Raw genomic sequence first — 22,144 nt, 5'->3', positions numbered from 1 at the left:
ATGTAAGTTAACATATTTGTATGATTCGATTAGGTGATACATTACAATTGATTGGTGGTTGGTGTTTCAAATTCTCCTAAACAAAAGGTAGTCTATTTTAAAGTGTGTTTTACTGTAGTTTATTGGCAAATATAGCAACCGTTTGGTAGCTTTTAAAAGTTGCATAACCTAATAACTAATGGTGTTTATGGAAACCATTAGTGACGGTTTCTTATGGTTTCCAGTTTAAACCATAAACAAAACCGTTTGTTACGGTTTGAACATTTTAAAACCGATGACCACAAGTTAAGAAAACCAACCATGAAGCCAAACCGATGACAGGTTCGGGCGACTTCGCGGTTTCAAACCGAATCGTGAGCATCCCTACTAATAACCCAAGTTTGTAGCATTAACTTCCTTATTTTGTAATTATTGTTTTTTGAATGTTGTTTGTTGTAATTAGTGAGCTTTTAATTTCGTATGCCTTGATATTTAGTTTATTTGTGCATGTTTTTTCACATCTAGGGCTGGAAAGCAGCAGGTGGGGCAATGGGTGTTCAGAAGAAGGCTATGGCTATTTTGTCAAACTAATGTTGCGATCGTTTCCCCCGTGTTTGTTCATTCGTTTTTCGTTTATGTAGTTATTGATTTTTAGGTTTTCTTTTGTGTTATATATTTTTTCTTTTCATTTGTGTTTCGAGTAGCGTCAAAATTCTCTCCCTATTGAAGCCAAATATATTAACGGTTTGTGGGTTCTAAATTAGACTTTTAGATGTATACTGGTTGGGTTTTTCGTTTATGTAGTTATTGATTTTTAGGTTTTCTTTTGTGTTATATGTTTTTTCTTTTCATTTGTGTTTCTAGTAGCGTCAAAATTCTCCCTATTGAAGCCAAATATATTAACGGTTCGTGGGTTCTAAATTAGACTTTTAGATGTAAAGAATAACAAAAATGAGAAGGGTGAGAAGAAATCTAATCAATTGATCTTATATTTGAATGGTGGAGATTAATTTAAGAATAAAAATTAAATAAAAATAGATGAGAAGGGCATGAAGGTAATAACTCATTTATGAAGACTTTCTCTCTTCGCATGCAAGACACATGTCAATTCCCCCACCATTTTAAAACGTCTATAACTTTTTCATACGACGTTTTTTTAGAATTTTTTTTACCAAAATAACGAGCGTTTTTTATCTTTAATATTAATATCATATTGTTATATAAAAATAAAAAAAAGTTTGTGGGTTTTTTTTTGTATTGTGTTATTTGGTTGTCTATTGTGTTTTTTAATTGGGTTTTTCTATGCATTGTGTTATATATTTTGGTCATTGTGTTTTTCAACTGATACTCATATTAAAGATAAAAATTAAAATAAAGATTACGTCACTGTGTCTTTGTGCTCAACATTTGCTTTATGTTGATTGTGTATTACGTTCAAGCCATTGTGTAATATGTAGATTCCATTGTGTTTTACGTTTATGGTCATTGTGTTATATGTATTTACCATTGTGTCTTACGTTTAAGGTCATTGTGTTATATGTATTTACCATTGTGTCTTACGTTTAAGGTCATTGTGTTGTATGTATTTACCATTGTGTCTTACGTTTCAATTCATTGTGTTATGTATTTATCATTGTGTCTTACGTTTAAGATCATTGTGTTATATGTATTTACCATTTTGTCTTACATTTAAGGTCATTGTGTTATATGTATTTACCATTGTGTCTTACGTTTAAGGTCATTGTGTTATATATTTATCATTGTGTCTTACGTTTAAGATCATTGTGTTATATGTATTTACCATTTTGTCTTACATTTAAGGTCATTGTGTTATATGTATTTACCATTGTGTCTTACGTATAAGGTCATTGTGTTATATGTATTTTACCATTGTGTCTTACGTTTCACGTCATTGTGCTATATGTATTTTACCATTGTGTCTTACGTTTCAGGTCATTGTGTTATATGTATCCATTATTGTGTTTTACGTTTCATGTTAATGTGTAATATGTATTCATCATTGTGTTTAGTATTAGATAATTTGTTGGTATTTTTCATTACATTTACATATTAGTATTACACAACGGTGTTTTTAGTATTAAAAAAAACACAATAATCAGTTGAAAGACACAATGACGAAAAAACACAATAATGAACAAAAAGCCACAATGGTAAGTAAAAAGACACAATGATGTAAATTATTTTTTAGTCTTATATAACAAAATTATACTCATATTAAAGGTAAAAAAACGCTTGTTATTATGGTGAATTTTATTTAAAAAAAATCATATGAAAAAGTTATAAAATGATGGGGGTATTAACATGTGTCTTGCATGTGGAGAGAGAAAATGTGTACAATTACCTCTATACCTTTTTTCCTTTGGTCTCTACTTGACACATGTCAATTAATTATGGCTTCTCATCATTCTCATTTTTATTTCTCTTTGTATAATAACTTGACCCAAAATATCAAAAATAGTATTTATAGGGAATATTCAAATATAATAATCTAATGTCTATTTACAAATAATAATTAATATTTACAATTTAACCATTTATACTTTTAACTTTCAATTTCAAAAGGAATCTCGATCACATAATCATACATTTTCATTCGATTATGCTAACATGGATTTTTTACAAGCGAGCTGGGAACACATAAATTCCTTGTTAATGAGATTGAATGAAAATCGGGTGTGAAGTTATGACAATTATATGAGTCTAATGACCTTTAGCAAGAAAAGTGAAAGTTATGTTTGTAACTAATTGGATAGCAAGACCTCAAATTCCTGTTGAACGAATTACAAGCTTAAAAAATAAATAATAAATAAAAATTGAGACCTGAAATACATACATGCTTTTTGCAATTGTGGGGGGTTGAAGAAATGCAATGAAACATTGGCCATACTTATACCACAAAAGATAACCGATAGCAATTGATTGCAGCTTTTGATTTGTTTTAATGGAACTGAACCATGACATTTAAGTCATGCGGCAACACAATTATCATTTGTTGAAGGTCCGTCCCTGTTAGGTATCATAGTTATAGAAAAATTATGTGCGCAAAAAATCCACAGTATCTGAAGTGTCGAAATTTAGCAATTGATATAGATCCACACCAATTTACAAAGCCTACGGTGACAATGCAATGCTTAGTCAATGATCAAATTGTGTGATTTTTCTCATAGAGATCATACAATCAAATATCATATGTTATTTTTCTGTGAAAACTTAAGCTTCATTCCTTAGAATTACGTATTTGAAATATTTTCTTCCTCGGATTGCTAACGGTCACTTTTGATTATGATATATTCAATAATACACATTTGAAATTTGAAGTTCATATTATACTTGATTTTTGTTTCTTTCTATGCTTGCAATTCTACTTAATTAACATATATACTTAGCATGTAATTTTTTTATAGCTGCAATTTGAAATTCCAATTTTTTTTATATCTTTAACTAAGTCCATAACTTTGATTTTTACACGTTGTCAAAAGTGAACTCTTTTTTAATAGAAATACAAAACTTTTTTATATACATTTAGATTCATCGAATAGTGTTAGGTATCTTTAACTAACTGGAGTTGAGATAGCTGGAGTTGAGATGGTGAGAGACGAAGATGAAGGCTGGGTGAAGAAACACTAATCGACCCCAGGCAGATTACGGATAATCTGGGGGTTAAATAGATGTTTCCCACGAGGGGTTAGACCCGGCAAAGATGGTTCTTCTGATAACCTGCAAAACAGACACCGTGAGCTCGTCACTGAGAAGGGGGGGGGGGTACCTCCTTGTGACCACCCTCCGGCGTGAGAATCAGACTAGATTGCTCTTGAATATAAGTGTATATTAAGAGATTGCTAGAGCAGATATCAGGTATAAGATATAAGATACAAGATCAGATGAGATGATCATACCATTTGGGGTATTTATAGCCGAAGGTAGGTTTCCAAGAGGGTATAGCCGGTTGAATAGTATTCCTGTTCTACCAACTGTGGCCTACGCACGTGCCATGCTGGTAGTTGGTGGGTAGGCAGCGGCTGACAGTGACCAGACCTGCTGTGTACTATTCCTTTTCCACCAACTGCAGGCTATGCACGTGGTATGACAGGAGTTGGTGAGTAGGTAGCGGCTAATCACATACAGTACAAGAGCATGCTGCTCGCCATACTGTTGTCAATGGGCTGTCGTATCTCTGGTCAGATCTTTTGCCCATACCTCGTCAGGTACAGTACAAAAGATCTTCCAGTATCGTACGGACTGGCTCATTTGGGCGGGAGTATTCCCCCTCCCGCCTTTGTGCGGGATTGTTCCCGGCTTTGCTCATTCCTTCAGGTGACTACTGAATTATTGAGAGCTAAGTGCCTTGTGCGTGTAGCCTTGCTGAGCGGGTGGCCTTCCCTGATGGCTTGTATCCGCAGCTGCGGGAATAGGCGGAGTACTTCACCATTGGGAGGCATTTTCTGCGGGAACAGTTTGCGTACTGCGCGTAAGGACGTCACGTCTCTGAGCATGGTGGGTCCTGCGGATCCAGTTGGTTTCTGCGCAGACGTCTCTCTTCAAGGTGATCCTGTGGGTCCAACTGGGCTCTGCTGGGACCTACCTCTTCAAGTCCCCCCAGTCCAATGTTCTTCTCATGAGTGTTTAATAAGTGAGGTGAACTTTTGGACTTAAGCAAAGGGTTTTTGAAAAGGGTTTAGTTTTAAGGTTTTCCATGGGGATTCTTCCCGCGGAAGTCCTTATGTCACTTGCAGAAATTCCCGACTTTCCTGCTTGATCTTTGGGTATGATGCGGGTAGGTCTGTAACCTCGTCGCAAGTCAGGAGCGTTGAGTCACACTTGTGTGGATTCTCCATGAGGTTTTGGTAGTTTTGAACATAGTGATCAATTATGTTAAAACCACCAATTCCATCTTGAAGCTTCAAACAATGTAGTTCTCGACGTTCCCGCTATGCGGGGATGTTATTCCCGTTTCCGCAAGCATTGCCCAGAAGATCCTTCTTGGTTTCAATTCACTGCGGAGTGCTAGGTATGTGAAGTGTTTTGCCTTGACACTGTACCTGCACTCGTCTTACGGTTACTTTACTTCCAAGGTATTCCTGGCGTCAATTCCCTGCGGGTGCTAAGTATGTGAAGGGTTTTTGCCTTAACACTGTACCCGCACCCGTCTTATAGTTACTTGGTCGCTGAGGTATTCTTGGCTTCAATTCCCTGCAGGTGCTAAGTATGTGAAGGGTTTTGCCTTAACACTGTACTCGCACCTGTCTTACAGTTACTTGGTTGCCAAGGTAAGGGGTATTTTCCCGCTTACTTTTGAATCTTTTTGAAATTTTGAAATTCGAAGAGTTGGTGAAAGGATAAGAACAGTCCAAACTGTTGAAACGTCGTCCGACGGTTTCTTCTGACTGTGTCAGGATGTGCAGGAAGTTATGGTGACGTGACAGTACATGGTCATTCCAGACGCTTTTTCAGGCGCGTGGGCGCGATTTTTCGGGCGCGTGGCCGCGAAATTAATGGCACGCGTCATTTCAACAGCTGTTGCCAGCTTACTCTTTGCCACGTGTCATAGTTTCATTGCACTTGCGATTTCTCTCTCTTCCGCATTAAATTCATCGCATTGATTGCGATTAGTATATAAAGGGGGAGAGGGTCCTTTGTAATCCACACTTTCACTTTTCTCTTCATCTTCAAAACGATTTCCGGCGAATACTCACCTTTTCAGTCGAGCATTCTCTTGAAATCGTTCTCTTCTTTCATACCTGCAAGATGTCTTCTGCTCGCTATCTTGAGGCTACAGCCGAGGAGGCTGGGGTGTACACCGAGAACCCGTCATCCACGTCCGACAAGGATGACAAGAGTACTGCTGGTGAGTGCCAGTGTGCTCTGCCTGTCGATCTATATTAGTACATCGTCAGGAAGTTCATGCTCGAGTCTTTCGAGCCAGAGTTTCCTGAACCTCACCAGACGGTGTATGATGCCCCCAGAGGCAAGATCGGGGTATATGCCGCATTCTTTGTCTATGGGAATCTTAGGTTCCCCTTGACGAAGTTTGTGTACCGTGTTCTGGAGAGGCACGGTGTACACCTGACCGAGGTACACCCGATGGCGATCGCGAAGATTCGCCACTTCGAGTGGGTGTGCCGGATTCTGGGCGTTGAGCCCTTCGTCGACCGCCTGATGACCTTCTACTCTTGGAGGTGCACCCAGGGGTGGTATACTCTGATAACCCGGATCAAGGGTTTGAAGATTTGCGCAACCGAGCGCAGTCTTCGTTCATGGAAGCGGGAGTTCTTTTATATCTCCGCTCGCGCCATCCCCCTTGCCATGAAGTTCAAGAATGGGCAAGCACTCCCCAGCCTTCACGCCTCCAACTACCAGGAGGCGGAATGGTTTTCAAAGATTTCCCGAGTCCAATCTCCGGTTTACCGCTTTGCGGAGTCCGGGATGGTGATGCTCGGGATGAACCGGGTGTGGAAGGATGCGGAGGCGCAAAAGATCCCGATCGTCCTTGAATACGGTTTGAACTCTGTCCCTTACGGTATGCTTCATTTCTTTTTGTTGATTTAGAATCACTTATAACTTCTTTCCTGTTTATTTTCAGAGGGAAACGATTTGCAGTCTCTCCTGCAGCCGCGGGAGAGTGATGGTCCCGCTCGGATGGGTACTCGTGCTCTCGATGAGAACGAGTTGCCCATCTTGGAGCAAACGAGGGATCTGTTTGTGGAGGTCTACCCGCCAGGCCACCCTATTCTGAGCGCCACGCGGCCAGGTAAGGCGTTATTCAACCCTCGACCTCTCAATGCTGAAACCTCTGCTGGAATTCCTCTAATTTTGTCATCTTCTGATGAGGAATCCGCAGATGGTCCTCCGTTGGTGCGGAAGAAGAAGGCTGCCGGCGGGAAGGGGAAGGCGAAGGTTGCCTCCACTGCCGATCCGGTGCCTCGGTCTGATTCAGAGACTGAGAGCGAGGAGGTGGCGGGGAACCCTGGTGGTGATAAGACCACTGCTCCGGAGGCTGAGACGACCGTCACCTCCGAGCAGCCCAGGACAACGACGGTGAGCAGCGTGAAGAGGCCGGCTCCATCGGGTTCGTCCCCGCCTGTTCGCACTTTTAGGCTCAAGAAAACCCGTAAGTACAAACTTCCTTTACTTTTTAATTTCATATCTTTCCGCCATTATACTTATATCTTCTTTGTGCAGGCGTGGATGCTACCGCATTCCAGGGTGGAGCGGGGAGGAGCACCTCCGGACCCATGAAGGTAGGTTTGGTCAACCTACCTGAGGCGATGACCCAGGCGGCTGCGCCTGCTTCAGTTGGTTCAGTTGCTCACCCAGTTGAGCCAACTGTTCCAACTGCGATGACATCACCGCCGGCTGTCAGTGCCATATTTACTGAATCTTTCACTGAGCCGGCGGTGACTGTTTCTGCGGATTCCTCCGCAGCGGCGACCACGGTTGTGAGTTCACCTACGGTGAGTTCACCTCCGTTGGTTTCTACTACCGCGGCGGCGTCTATGCCTCCTCCGACGTCGGCAGCTACGGCCGATCCTTCAGGTATGCTTGGGGCTTCTTGCCAACCTCTGCCCCCTTCCCATCTGCCTAACCTCTTGGATGGATTTCCCTTGGGTTCAGGTGATGGGTTTGGCGGCTATCGGCCTGTTGTCGACCCTACAGGTGCGTAGGGTTCTTTTGGCCTCTTTTTTTTTATATCATCTTTTCCTAACTGCTTTTTGTTTTTTGCAGTGTCGGATTCCAATGAAGTGTATGTTCCACGATGGAACATCCGCCGAGGAACAACCCTTCGCACGCCTTTGGAGTGCGTGGAGTGGGCTCGTCACGCAGCTCCCAGTGGTGCGTTGGGGGAAGCAATAGCTAGCTACCAGGAGGGTAGGCTAACCAATGAGCTTCGGATTCTCCTGGCCCAGATGCAGCCGCGCGTCGAGCTGCTTTGTCGTGAAAACGACAAGTTAAAAGCAGCTCGTATTCAAGAAGTAGCTCAGGCGCGGGCTGTCCGGGAGGAGAACAAGAGGCTTACCGCAGTGGCTGCGGAGAAGGAGAAGGCCTTCAAGGCCCTTGAGGTTGATGTTCAGGCCCGTCTCGAGGCCCGTTCCAAGGCTGCCCAAGCTGTTAACGAACAGCTTCGGCTGGCTAAGGAAACTGCACGGAACGCAACCGAGAGGGCCACCAAGGCTGAAGCTGTTGCTGAGCCTCTACGCCTCGAGGATAAGGAACTTAAAGCCAAACTAGAGGCGCTCCAACAGGCTCATGATGCCTTGGCGATGGAAGACGCCAAGAAGCTCCAAGAGATCTTGGACCAGAGGGGCGTGCTTGACCACACTGAGCGGAAGCTAAAGGGCGTTGAAGAGGCTGCTGCAAAGGAAGTGTTGCTTGCCAACCTCAATAAAAGCGAAGCCGAACGCGCCCGTAACCAAGCTCAAGCCGCCCTCCAAGAGGCTCTGGTTGCCAAGGAATGGCTTCTTCGAGAAGCGTTGTCTCAGGTAAGCTTAACTTCATAATGTCTTTACGCTTTTCTTTGTAAATAGAAAAGGTTTTGATACTTGTATTTTTTCTTTTTGTAGGTTGTGCATCGGGTCTTCACGGATACGTCTTATGACGATGCTATGAGCGCAGCACTCAACGCTTCTCATGAGGATGGGGAAAAGGCCGGCTTCCTGCTTGGTGTAGGGTTCGTTGAGAAAGGCATCCCGCCTTCCAACTTCCCTTTATTTGATGTGGATACTGAAGCTGTATATGACCAAGCAGTGAATCAGTATGCCGCCTTCCCGCATCCGGTGGTGGAGAAGGTAAACGAAGTTGCCGCTGCTGATGATGGGCTAGCTATCCTTAAAGCTTTCCTTGAACCGCCACACTCTACTGATGGTGCGGGTCCAAGTGGAAGTGGTCCTGAAGCTTGATCCTGAAGATCCCTTTCCACCATTAGAGTAGATTTTTATTTTTGTATAGCTTCTTTTGTATGCGGGTATGTACCCAGCAATCTTTGTAATATTTGAATTTCGATGGAATAAAGATTATTTGCCAATCCCTTGCCTTGTTTATTTCACGCATATTCTGATTTAACTTAGTAATTTCTTTAGTACTTAGATAATTTAACTTTTCAACGTGGTAGATAGTAAGTTAAAGTTTTGCGTCCTCTTTTATGAATGTGCGGATAAGACCGTCACTTGCACTTAGTAGGATGGCTAAACTTTACCTATATCTGACCTGCGTGGAAGTTTTCCTCATCTTTTCCTTTGAAATTTTCTAAGTGTTTAGAATAAGTTAACCTTTGAACGTGGTAGATAATAGGTTGAAGTTTTGCTTCCTCGTTCGTGATTGTGCGGGTAAGACCGTCACTTGCACTTAGTAGGATGGCTAAACTTTACCTACATCTGACCTGCGTGGAGGTTTTCCTCATCCTTCTGTTAAAAATTTTCTAAGTATTTTGAATAAGTTAACCGTTCGACGCGCGGTTGTCAATAGGTTAGTTCGGTTTCCTCTATCATGATTTGTGCGGTTAGGACCGGCACTTTCATTTAGTGGGATGACCAAAGTTTACCTATGACTGACCTGCGTGAAGGTTTGCCGTTTTTTGGGTTTATGCGGGTTTTGCCGCCTTCCCCACGCAACGACTTTCCACGTAAGTATGCGGTGAATACCGGCATCAGTGTTGAATAAATTAACCGTTCGACGCGCGGTTGTTAATAGGTTAGTGTTCAGTTTCCTCTATCATGATTCGTGCGGATAGACTAGCACTTTCAATTAGTGGGATGACTGAACTTTACCTTTAACTGACCTGCGTGAAGGTTTGCCGTTTTTGGGTTTATGCGGGTTTTGCCGCCTTCCCCACGCAACGACTTTTTTTCACACTTATGTATGCAGTGAAGACCGGCATATCCGTGTGGAAAGTTCATAAGTATAAATGTAAAATCATCAGCGTCGATGTTCTAAGGAGAATCATTTCCATTAGAAGTGGCTCTGGGCATTTTCTTTACAAATTTGGAATTGATCTACATGCAAACTGTGTAATTGAGCTCCCTTCCATGTTGTCGGGATGGGAGTGCCATCGAGCCAATATGCACCTGGTTCGGGATCTCGTTGTTTACGCAGTATGTAGTCTCCGGCATTGAAGCTGCAATTTTATTCGTGTTTTCCCCAGCTGGGGTTCTACACGCATCAGCCTGCTCAGCGTTCGTTACGCTACGAGGTGTGCGAGCGTCCCATCTCTGACAAATGCTTCGACGATGTCCTTTACGTCTGTGCATTCTTCAGTGTTGTGGCCTTTTGTCCTGTGAAAGTCACAGTATTTGCTCCGATCAGCATTGTGACGATGTCGGATTATTGGAGCCTTTGGCCATGGGAGCTCCTCAGTGGCGAATATCTCGGTGACGCTTTTGGTGAGTGGCGTCCATCTGGAGTTCTGGTTCGACTGTACGTTATCCCTACCGCCTAACCGATGTTGCAAGCCGGATGAGGTGTCAAAGTTTACCCTTGACTGCCAAATGCCTAGCCTCCGCTTTTTGTTTAGTCGGGCGGTAAGGACGTTGTCTTCTCTTGTTTTCTGGGTGTAGAGGTTTGTGCTCTGGGGGAGGTCTCTACCCAGTTGCTTCTCCGTTTCCGCAAAGCGTTTAGCTGCTGTCATGATGGCATCCCATGTGGATGGCATGCCATCTTTACCCGTTAAGGTGCGGATGAGCTCTGGGTCGTTCGCGCCCTGGATGAAAGCAGCGCGAACAAGATCTTCGCTAATATTACCCAGACTTAGCTTCTTTGAGTTGAAGCGAGTGATGAAGTCTGGCAAAGATTCATCTTCCTCTCGAATGCATTTGAGGATTGTCCATTACTCTTCGGTATACTTTCTTTGTTGGCTGAAGTGTTGGCTAAATTTCTGCTGGAAGTCTTCCCAATCGTAGATGTGGTGGACCGGTAGACGATCGAACCACGCTCTAGCTGCCCCAACAAGCGTCATTTGGAACATGTAACACCACGTAGGTTCCGTCCAACTACTGACGGTTGCCCCCGCTATGAACTTGTTCAAATGATCGTCCGGATCAGATATACCATCGTAAGTGCCGATGTTGGACATCTGTTTGGCACTTTTCGGGACGATTGCTTCCGCAATGTCCCTTGCAAATTTGGACGTTCCCGCCTTTGCAGCAGTTGGTGTAAATGTTTTGGAGAAGTCACGTGGGTTTCCACCTGCGTTTTTTGGTTTGAAGGTTTCTCCAAAACGCCTTCTCGGTTGGGAGTCCGTTTCCTTACGCTTCCCTTTCGCCCTATGACGAGGGTTTGCGTCACTATCGGATTCCTCCGAATCATTGTCCCAGTACTCTCCGAATTCCTCAGGCTGTTGGAGTGAACGTAAGCGTTCATCCAACTCAGCTTGGAATTCTTTTTGACGTGCTTCCGCCCACGCTTTAACTTCATCGAGTGTTTGGCAGGGGAGCCTCGTTCGTTGTCTCTCTAACTGGGTATCGGTGAATCCCAGTGAGCGATTATTTACTGCACTTGCCCCAGCTTGGGTAACTGGGGTAGTGTTCGTAAAATTTACTGCACTTGCCCCGGTTTGGGTAACCGGGGTAGTGTTCGTAAAAACTGTGTAGTCGCCGGTATTCCCCTCAGTAGCTGGGGTTGTGGTTACCGGAGTTTCTTTAACCATCTTTCCAGAAGTTTGAAAAAACTGAAAAGAAATGAAGTTCTAGCTTTTATGCACGGATGGCGCCAATGAAGAAAACACTAATCGACCCCAGGCAGATTACGGATAATCTGGGGGTTAAATAGATGTTTCCCACGAGGGGTTAGACCCGGCAAAGATGGTTCTTCTGATAACCTGGAAAACAGACACCGTGAGCTCGTCACTGAGAAGGGGGGGGGGTACCTCCTTGTGACCACCCTCCGGCGTGAGAATCAGACTAGATTGCTCTTGAATATAAGTGTATATTAAGAGATTGCTAGAGCAGATATCAGGTATAAGATATAAGATACAAGATCAAATGAGATGATCATACCATTTGGAGTATTTATAGCCGAAGGTAGGTTTCCAAGAGGGTATAGCCGGTTGAATAGTATTCCTGTTCTACCAACTGTGGCCTACGCACGTGCCATGCTGGTAGTTGGTGGGTAGGCAGCGGCTGACAGTGACCAGGCCTGCTGTGTACTATTCCTTTTCCACCAACTGCAGGCTATGCACGTGGTATGACAGGAGTTGGTGAGTAGGTAGCGGCTAATAGTGACATACAGTACAAGAGCATGCTGCTCGCCATACTGTTGTCAATGGGCTGTCGTATCTCTGGTCAGATCTTTTGCCCATACCTCGTCAGGTACAGTACAAAAGATCTTCCAGTATCGTACGGACTGGCTCATTTGGGCGGGAGTATTCCCCCTCCCGCCTTTGTGCGGGATTGTTCCCGGCTTTGCTCATTCCTTCAGGTGACTACTGAATTATTGAGAGCTAAGTGCCTTGTGCGTGTAGCCTTGCTGCGCGGGTGGCCTTCCCTGATGGCTTGTATCCGCAGCTGCGGGAACAGGCGGAGTACTTCACCATTGGGAGGCATTTCCTGCGGGAACAGTTTGCGTACTGAGCGTAAGGACTTCACGTCTCTGAGCATGGTGGGTCCTGCGGATCCAGTTGGTTTCTGCGTAGACGTCTCTCTTCAAGGTGAGTCCTGTGGGTCCAACTGGGCTCTGCTGGGACCTAACTCTTCACTGGGGAACTAACTGTTCAGGGGCGGAGTAAGACACCTAATGGGTTCAACCACTCGGAGTATGGCGATAGCTTCAATCGAAATTTTTCAAACTACTACATTACCAACATCCCACATGGGTTTACTTCTAAAAGAATCTGGTTCAAGCTACTGATTTTGGGTAGGCTTGTGGATGTCTACCTTGTAAAAAGAAAAACATCACTGGGGTACCTTTGGATTCGCCAGATTTCGCAATATAAAGGATCCTCTGGCATTGGAAGAACAACTCAATGGAATTTGTCTTGGCAATACAACTTTGGTGTCTAATCTTTCAAAGTTTTACCGAAGGATAGAAGTGGGTACAGGGGCAAAACCTCAAGGGCATTCTACTAGCTCGGTCAGAGATTGTCACTCGGGCGACACGAACACTCGCCCACCAGTGTTCAAAACTTCCGAGTCAAATGGGAGAACCTTTGCAGATGTTGTGAGAGGCGGACTCGTGGGTGCACAATGTGGGAAACCCATGGTGAAGAAGGTAAGTGACAATGTCATTTGCATTCCGGATTCTGTTTCCCCTAAACCTCCTGCTTGGCTAGACTTATGTGTGGTGGGTGAGGTTAAGAACGTCAATACTCTATCAAACATTTTCTCTTTGATGAAAATAGATGGGCTCTTTAATTGTAAAACAAGATATTTAGGAGGGCTCAATGTTCTTGTGCAATTTCAAAGCAAAGAAGATGGTGGAAAATTTCTTCTTAACGACAAGGATCGCTGGTCTAAATGGTTCACTTGGGCGAGGTGGTGGGATAAATCATTTGTTCGAATCGCTTGGATAAAGATATTCGGATGAGGATAAGAACATTTCGTATGGGAGGGCATGTGTCTTGGTGAACCATCTCAAGTTCATCAATCAGAATTTTGAGGTAAGAACATTTCGTATGGGAGGGCATGTGTCTTGGTGAACCATCTCAAGTTCATCAATCAGAATTTTGAGGTAAGATGCAAAGGTGTTGTCTTCCAGGTTTGGGTAACAAGAGGAGTGGGCACCAGTGTTCAGGGAGAGTTCGCCAATTGTAGATTCGGCAGAAATTCCGGCTGTACGTTCTGATCCTGATGACTCCGGTGGTGATGATGCTGTCTCGAAAACTGGTCCGACAGATTGCGTTGACTTATCGAACATAAATTATATGGTTATTCCTCATGTCGACGGCTCACCTGGTGCACAGACCTCTGCTCCAAAGCAAGGTAAAACAAAAGTTGTGTCTGATATATCCAGAGGGCAGAGGCTAAGTCAAACTGACTTAAGGAAAAGTAAAGCACATAACTGTTCGTGGTGCTGGGCCTAATGAAGTTGGACCTAGTGGTAATGGCCTGCCTTATTCTCAGATTGCCTTTTAAAGGAAGGTGGATCTATTCCAGTAGTATGTGTACCATCAATTGGTGGGTCTGATGGTTTATTGGGCTGTGGCTTCAAGTTCTGGGTCTCTTCATAAAGTACCAGACTTTAATACCTTACCTGGTCATACTTCTTCTTCTTCACGAACTATCAGTGATATTCCAAGACCTAAAAACTCTAAGAGGAATTTACCAGACACTACTATGAGAGGGAGACACATAATCAGAGATTCTTTCCTTAGAAGAGCTCATTCTTGTTCAGTTGGCTCCAAGTTTAGAGCATTTCCGCCAGGTGTTAGAATCGTTTCACGGGGACCTTCTCCTCTGATTCTCATGGGACAGAGGTGGGGGTTGTTGGCCAAGAAACGGGATCTATTGATCCGGTTGAGGACGAAGTGGCAAAGACATTGGAGGTTGGTCTAAAATTCGGGGCCGACGTTGGTAACCATATGTAGCAACTAAGAGAGATTGTATTAGGCGAAGGTGAGAACACGGTTATCCAATGAATATAATCTCCATTAATTGTCGAGGGGCGGGTGAAATAAAAATAGAGAATTGGATTCGCAGACTGAAAACTAGTCATGGGGCGCATTTCGTTGTAGTTCAAGAGACTAAGCTGGGTGAGTTAAAAAGTAACAGGGTAAGCCGTTTTTGGGGTCGGTCTCTCTTCGAGTTCGAGTCGGTTGGTGCGGTTGGGAGATCAGGTGGCCTGTTATCTGTTTGGGACCCATCTTTTTTCAATAAAACAGGGATCATTAGAAATCGTAGGTTCCTGGTGGTGAGTGGGGTAATTAAATCCTCGACCACTATGATTAATGTGGTGAATATCTATGCCCCAAATGATGCAGTAGAACGGCGAGCATTGTGGTATACGCTGCTTTGTATTATAGGTGTTTTACCTGGTATGTGGATAGTTTAGGGGACTTCAATGAGGTCTGGGCCTCTTCGGAAAGGCGCAACTCAGAGTTTTGTGCATCAAATGCAGCCGCGTTTAACCATTTTATAGAACAGGCGGGTTTGGTGGAGTATCAAATGGGGGGAGGTATGTTCACTTATGTATCCGATCGTGGGGATAAATTAAGTAAGTTGGATCGAATTCTGGTTTGCCGTGAGTTCATGAGTGGGTGGCCCTCGGCGTCCCTAACGGCGTTGGCTAAGGGCTGCTCGGACCATAAGCCAATTCTTTTAACTTCGATAGTTGTGAATGGTGGGCATTATCCATTCCGTTTTTTCAATTCATGGTTGAAGTTTCCTGGATTTGTGGAGTTTGTTGAGGCCGAATGTGGTAACTTTAGGTTCTCAGGTCCCGCTGATCTTGCTGTGTCTACAAAGCTGAGGTGGCTTAAGTCCAAAATTAAAAGATGGTTGGCAATATATAATAAAATTAGAGAAGGAGATTTACGTGAAAAAAAACAAAAATTACACTTGCTTGAGGCTGAGGCTGAGTCTAGACAATTGTTGCAAGAAGAATTGGAGGAACGGGGCCGTTGTATGAGGGCTGTGGAGGAATTTGAGTTTATTAGAATTAAAGATATTCAACAAAAATCAAGGGTCCGATGGGTGATGGAAGGGGATGAAAACTCAAGTTATTTCCATGGTATTCTAAACGCTAATATAATAAATAATAGGTTACATGGTTTGTATATTGATGGTGTTTGGATGGATAACCCAACAGTTTTGAAGGATTTAGCATTTAATTTTTTTGCTGAAAAATTTAAGGAACCTCTATACTCGAGACCTACCCTTTGTTGTCCGGGGCTTGCGGTGTTAGATACGGGAGAGGCGGAGGCGTTGGTAAAACCATTTACTAGATTGGAAATAAAGTACGCGGTTTGGGACTGTGATGGAGACCGAGCACTGGGACCTGATGGATTTAATTTTAAATTTTTGAAAAGGTTTTGGAGATGTTTTGAGGATGATTTTGTAAAACTATTTACAGAATTCTTTAATACCGGTTCGGTTAGTAACGGGTGTTTGTCATCTTTTATTTCACTTATACCAAAAGTAAAAGATCCGACAAGTTTAGGAAATTTTAGACCGATTAGCCTTATTGGGTGTATTAATAAAGTCATATCGAAAGTGTTGGTAAGGCGTCTAAAAACGGTTATCGGGAAGCTGATTTCAGATAAACAAACAACATTTCTTTCAAAAAGGAGTATATTGGATGGGCCGTTGATGCTAAATGAGTTGGTGGCTTGGTTGCGTAAGTCAAAAAAACGGGGAATGATTTTCAGAGCGGACATAGAGAAGGCGTATGATTCCTTAAATTGGGGATTTCTTGATTCGATTTTGAGTCAAATGAATTTCCCTATTTTGTGGAGGAAGTGGGTTTTGGCAATCCTTTCGTCGGGTCGGTCATCAGTTCTGGTCAATGGATCTCATACACCGGAATTTTCCTGTTCCCGGGGTCTAAGACAAGGTGTTATCGCCGTTTCTTTTTATTATAGCTGTGGAGGCTTTATCTGGGGTCATGAAAAGGGCGACGGATGAGGGTATTTTCCGGGGTTTGCAATGTGGTTGGAATGGGCCGATGTTATCACACTTGGTTTATGCTGATGATGTTGTCTTCGTTGGAGAATGGGTTGGGGAAAATGCGTGTAATCTGTGTCGGCTTCTCAGATGATTTTATTTAGTGTCCGGTCTGAAAATTAATCTTGCTAAATGCGAGGTTTTTGGTACGTGTGTGAACCAGGTGGAAAAACAAGAAATGGCTGATATGTTCCGATGTCGTGTTGGAAGTTTTCCTTTTTAGTACCTTGGTCTCCAAATAGGGGGGAACATGAATCTAATTAAATCTTGGGACCCACTGGTGGAGTTGTTCCAGAAAAGGTTGTCGACGTGGAGGGCGAAAACATTATCGTTTGGTGGTCGGACAGTTGCATTGAAGTCGGTCATGAACTCGCTACCCACCTACTATTTCTCACTCTTCCGGGCTCCGGATGGAGTTATTAAAAAACTTGAGAGATTAAAAAGGGTGTTTTTTTTGGGCGGAACAGAGGACAAAATGAAGATAAATTGGGTCGCATGGGAACGAGTAATGGCTCCTAAAGAATATGGCGGGTTAGGTTTCGGTTCACTTCGGGATATAAACTCGGCACTTCTTGCTAGGTGGTGGTGGCGGTTTAATGGGGAACGTGAGGGGTTATGGAGAAGGGTAATTTGGTCAATCCATCACACTTCGAGAGCATGGCAGCCTATTCCTATTAAGTTATCTTTACCGGGCCCGTGGAAAATGGTAAAAAAACCGCGGATGAATTAAGCTTAATAGGAATTAAGATGGATTATATGATGAAAATGATGATTAAAGATGGGAAAAAGTCCCTATTTTGGCTTAATTTATGGATTGGTGAGGAGATGTTATGCAACACATTTCCTTTACTGTTTAGGTTGGAACAATATAAGGAATGTTGTGTGGCAGACAGACTTGTGATGGTGAATGGGGAGTTATGCGGTGTTTGGGATTGGAGGCGTAGACTGGGGTCTATACAAGAGATAAATGAATTGTTTTTGTTGCTCCAGGTTTGTCAAAATGTGTAGCTTGGGGATGGTTTAGATAGGACATGCTGGTCCATTAATGATTCAAGTGATTTTTCTGTGGCTGGGTTGAAACAGAAGATCCAAGAGTTAACACAATCGACTCCAAACTACAGGTTCGTATGGAATAATTGGGTCCCGAGAAAGGTAGAAATTTTGGCTTGGAGAATTGAGTTGGAGAGGATACCAGTAATGACATTGTTGGCCAAGAGAAACATTGATGTGGGTTCGGTTTCTTGTCCGATTTGTGGTGATATGGATGAGTCGGTCGAACACCTTTTCGTGTCTTGCGGGGTGGCACATTTGGTGTGGCAGGCGATTTCGTCATGGTGTAGGATTCCAAGCATCTTTGCTCTCGACATTCATGATCTTTTGGATTTGTATAAACTTACTAATTTTCCAAAGCGTAAAGCAAAGATTTTTCATGCTATTTGTTTAGGGTCGATTTGGTGTCTTTGGAATGCAAGAAATGATTTGGTTTTTAATGGCAAACCGGTTATGGTGGAAAGCATAGTGGGGGAAATCAAGACGCTTGGTTACCTTTGGATAAAACATAGATCGGGTGAAACTTCATTATTGTGGGAGGATTGGTGTTTGTTCAAAGTGTAACCGGGTCGGGCGAGAATAGTTGTAATCGGGTGTTAAGGTCTATTTTGTGGGTGGTTGAGTCTAGTTTCTTGCTAGGCCATTGGTTGTATGTGTAATGGTTTTTTATAATTAATGAATTTCTTCGTTTGCCTTTTAATAAAGAAAAGGTATCTTTAACTAAACTTCCCAAAAAGAAAGTATTCATTAATGCACAAAAAATAAACAATACTTCAATTGAATTCTAAGATTACAAAATGTAGCATGAACTAATATATCAAAGTATGACAACAATAGATTTCCCAATAGATAATCTAGTAAAAAGAATAACAAACATAAAATAATAAGCCAATAAAATCAACATGAACAAGGAAAAGAAAAACGGAATGAAAAATGATATCAAGAAATCCAAATCTTTCATGACCAAGAAGCCGGTTTCTATAATGGAAACCCTCATACAACGATAGAATCAACCTTATTTAGGGAAACATGTGTCAGGCCATGAAGAATTAGGAACTTTAGGAAATGATTTCATCATGTCAAGCCTTGGCACTAGATCCAAACCATCAACCTCTTACCAGCCAGGTGGGTACCAATCCGTATTTTCCGGATCATCCAAAGCTTTAGTGTTCTTCATCACCGGTACATAGGGCTCTATGTCTGTTCCTTCTACCGCCATATTATTACCGGAGTTGGTAGCACCAACTACTTCTGGTGGGTGTGGCTGCTCTGATTGTGGTGGGGCGTGTGTTGTAGGGACGTCACCTTTTGTGTGAAGCTCAATCCTCTCATCAATTTCAGAGACCTTAAAACGAGTAAAGGACACAAGTTCTTTCAAATCTGTTGAGTTCAAGTCAGCTACTGAGACTTTACCACTCAACCATTTTGACATCATATTGTCCATCACAAGCTCCCGGTTCGCCATCTTTTGCTTGTTGAGCTGCTCCTTGGCCTTGTTAATCCTTTCCTTGAGGTAGCTCTCCGGATTCAACATAATCTTGTTCTTTTCTAAGGTAGTCTTGTTCTAGAACTGTTCCAACACATTTTGGAAAACATTCATGTTATCGGGCACAACTCGAGCTTAGCTTCATAAGGGTAAAACAAGATAACACATGCTTCGACGTCGAATAATATGCACATCTCACGTACCTTCTTCTTCAGACTTTACTTTCTTTTCATGAATGAGCTTTTTCGTGCCTTTCTATTCTCAATGAAAGCAAGCTTCACTTCGGTTCTTGGCATGGCAACAATTTTGGCAAAGAGGCAATGCAATCGGAGAAATTTGTATGTGGTTTTCAATGATTTGATATTGGTTCTGAAGAAACACCAACCGGACCCCTGGCAGATTACGGGTAACCTGGGGGTTAGATAGATGTTTCCCACGAGGGGTTAGACCCTTTGAAGATGGTTCTTCTGATAACCTGCAAAACAGACACCGTGAGCTCGTCACTGAGAAGGGGGGGGGGGGGGTTCCTCCTTGTGACCACCCTCCGGCGTGAGAATCAGACTAGATTGCTCTTTAAATATAAAAGTATATTAAGAGATTGCTAGAGCAGATATCAGGTATAATATGATGATAATGTGATAAGATATGATAAGATGAGATGGTCATACCATTTGTGGTATTTATAGCCGAAGGTAGGTTTCCAAGGAGGTATGGCCGGCTGCAACAGTGTTCCTGTTCACCAACAGTAGCCTACGCACGTGCCCTGCTGGTAGTTGGTGGGTAGGTAGCGGCTGATAGCGACCAGGCCTGCTGTATACTATTCCTTTTCCACCAACTGCCGGCTACGCACGTGGTATGACAGGAGTTGGTGAGTAGGCAGCGGCTAATAGTGACATACAGTGTAGGAGCATGCTGCTCGCCATACTGTTGTCCATAAGCTGTCGTATCTTTAGTCGGATCTTTTTCCCATACCTCGTCAGGTACAGTACAGAAGATCTTCCCGTATCGTACGGACTGGCTTATTTGGGCGGGAGTATTCCCCCTCCCGCCCTTGTGCGGGATTGTTCCCGGCTTCGCTCATTCCTTCAGGTGACACTGAACGATTGAGAGCTAAGTGTCTTGTGCGTGTAGCCTTGCTGCGCGGGTGGCCTTCCCTAATGGCTTGTATCCGAGGCTGCGGGGACAGGCGGAGTCCTTCACCATTGGGAGGCATTTCCTGCGGGACCAGCTTGCGTACTGCGCGTAAGGACGTCACGTCTCTGAGCATGGTTGGTCCTGCGGATCCAGTTGGTTTCTGCGCAGACGTCCCTGTTTAAGGTGAGTCTTGCGGGTCCAACTGGGCTCTGCTTGGACCTACCTCTTCAAGTCCCCCCAGTCCAATGTTCTTCTCATGCGTGTTTAATAAAGTGAGGTGAACTTTTGGACTTAAGCATAGGGTTTTGAAAAGGGTTTTTTAAGGTTTTCCATGGGGATTCTTCCCGTGGAAGTCCTTGTCACTTGCAGAAATTCCCGAGTTTCCTGCTTGGTCTTTGGGTATGATGCGGGTAGGTCTGTAACCTCCTCGCAAGTCAGGAGCGTTGAGTCCCACTTGTGTGGACTCTCCATGAGGTTTTGGTAGTTTTGAACATAGTGATCAATTATGTTAAAACCACCAATTCCATCCTGGAGCTTCAAACAACGTAGTTCTCGACGTTCCCGCTATGCGGGGATGTTATTTCCGTTTCCGCAAGCATTGCCCAGAAGATCCTTCTTGGTTTCAATTCCCAGCGGAGCGCTAGGTATGTGAAGGGTTTTGCCTTAACACTGTACCAGCGCTCGTCTTACGGTTACTTTACTTCCAAGGTATTCCTGGCGTCAATTCCCTGCGGGTGCTAGGTATGTGAAGGGTTTTGCCTTTACACTGTACCCGCACCCGTCTTATAGTTACTTGGTTGCCGAGGAATATTTGGCTTCAATTCCCTGCGGGTGCTAGGTATGTGAAGGGTTTTGCCTTTACACTGTACTCGCATCCGTCTTACGGTTGCTTGTTTGCCAAGGTTTTACTTGGCTTCAATTCCCTGCGGGTGCTAGGTACGTGAAGGGTTTTGCCTTTACACTGTACTCGCATCCGTCTTACGGTTACTTGTTAGCCAATGTTTTACTTGGCTTCAATTCCCTGCGGGTGCTAGGTACGTGAAGGGTTTTGCCTTTACACTGTACCCGCATCCGTCTTACGGTTACTTGTTTGCCAAGGTTTTACTTGGCTTCAATTCCCTGCGGGTGCTAGGTACGTGAAGGGTTTTGCCTTTACACTGTACCCGCATCCGTCTTACGGTTACTTGTTTGCCAAGGTTTTACTTGGCTTCAATTCCCTGCGGGTGCTAGGTACGTGAAGGGTTTTGCCTTTACACTGTACCCGCATCCGTCTTACGGTTACTTGTTTGCCAATGTAAGGGGTATTTTCCCGCTTACTTTTTAATATTTTCAAAATTTGAATTTTGAAATTCGAAGGGTTGGTGGAAAGATAGGAACAGTCCAAACCTCTGAAACGTCGTGCGGCGGTTTCTTCTGACTGTGTCAGGACGTGCAGGAAGTTATGGTGACGTGACAGTACATGGTCATTCCAGACGCTTTTCAGGCGCGTGGGCGCGATTTTCGGGCGCGTGGCCGCGAAATTACTGGCACACGTCCTTTCAACAGCTGTTTCCAGCTTGCTTTTTGCCACGTGTCATAGTTTCATTGCACCTTCGATTTCTCTCTCCTCCGCATTAAATTCACCGCATTAATTGCGATTACTATATAAAGGGGGAGAGGGTTCTTTGTAATCCACACTTTCACCCTTCTCTTCTTGTTAGCGATTTCCGGCAAATACTCTCCTTTTCAGGCAAGCATTTTCCCGAAATCGTTTTCTTCTTCCTCTGCAATATGTCTTCCCATGATGCTGAAGCTGTAGCCGACGATAGGAGTACTGCTGGCGAGTGCCAGTGTGCTCTACCTGTCGATCAGTACCAGTATGTCGTTAGGAAATTCATGCTTGAGTCTCTTG

General features: G+C 43.7%; 1 long non-coding RNA gene across 2 annotated transcripts in view; it reads left to right on the top strand.

Moving 5' to 3' along the window:
• LOC143533058 (uncharacterized) overlaps positions 1 to 22,144 on the top strand; it is a 64,783-nt gene that overhangs the window by 94 nt on the left and 42,545 nt on the right. The window contains exons 2-3 of one of the 2 annotated variants that reach the window (XR_013135290.1): positions 34 to 87; positions 505 to 761. This is a non-coding gene — a long non-coding RNA (uncharacterized LOC143533058). Of the gene's footprint in view, positions 1 to 33; positions 762 to 22,144 lie in introns of both variants that reach the window. The other variant, XR_013135289.1, reaches the window with a different exon arrangement.

Source organism: Bidens hawaiensis, unplaced genomic scaffold, assembly GCF_021521415.1.
Source record: "Bidens hawaiensis isolate Kalapana, Puna unplaced genomic scaffold, B.hawaiensis_p1.1 tig00000702_1, whole genome shotgun sequence".
Classification (NCBI taxonomy): Eukaryota; Viridiplantae; Streptophyta; class Magnoliopsida; order Asterales; family Asteraceae; genus Bidens; species Bidens hawaiensis.
This window is presented reverse-complemented; position numbering and strand designations above follow the sequence as displayed.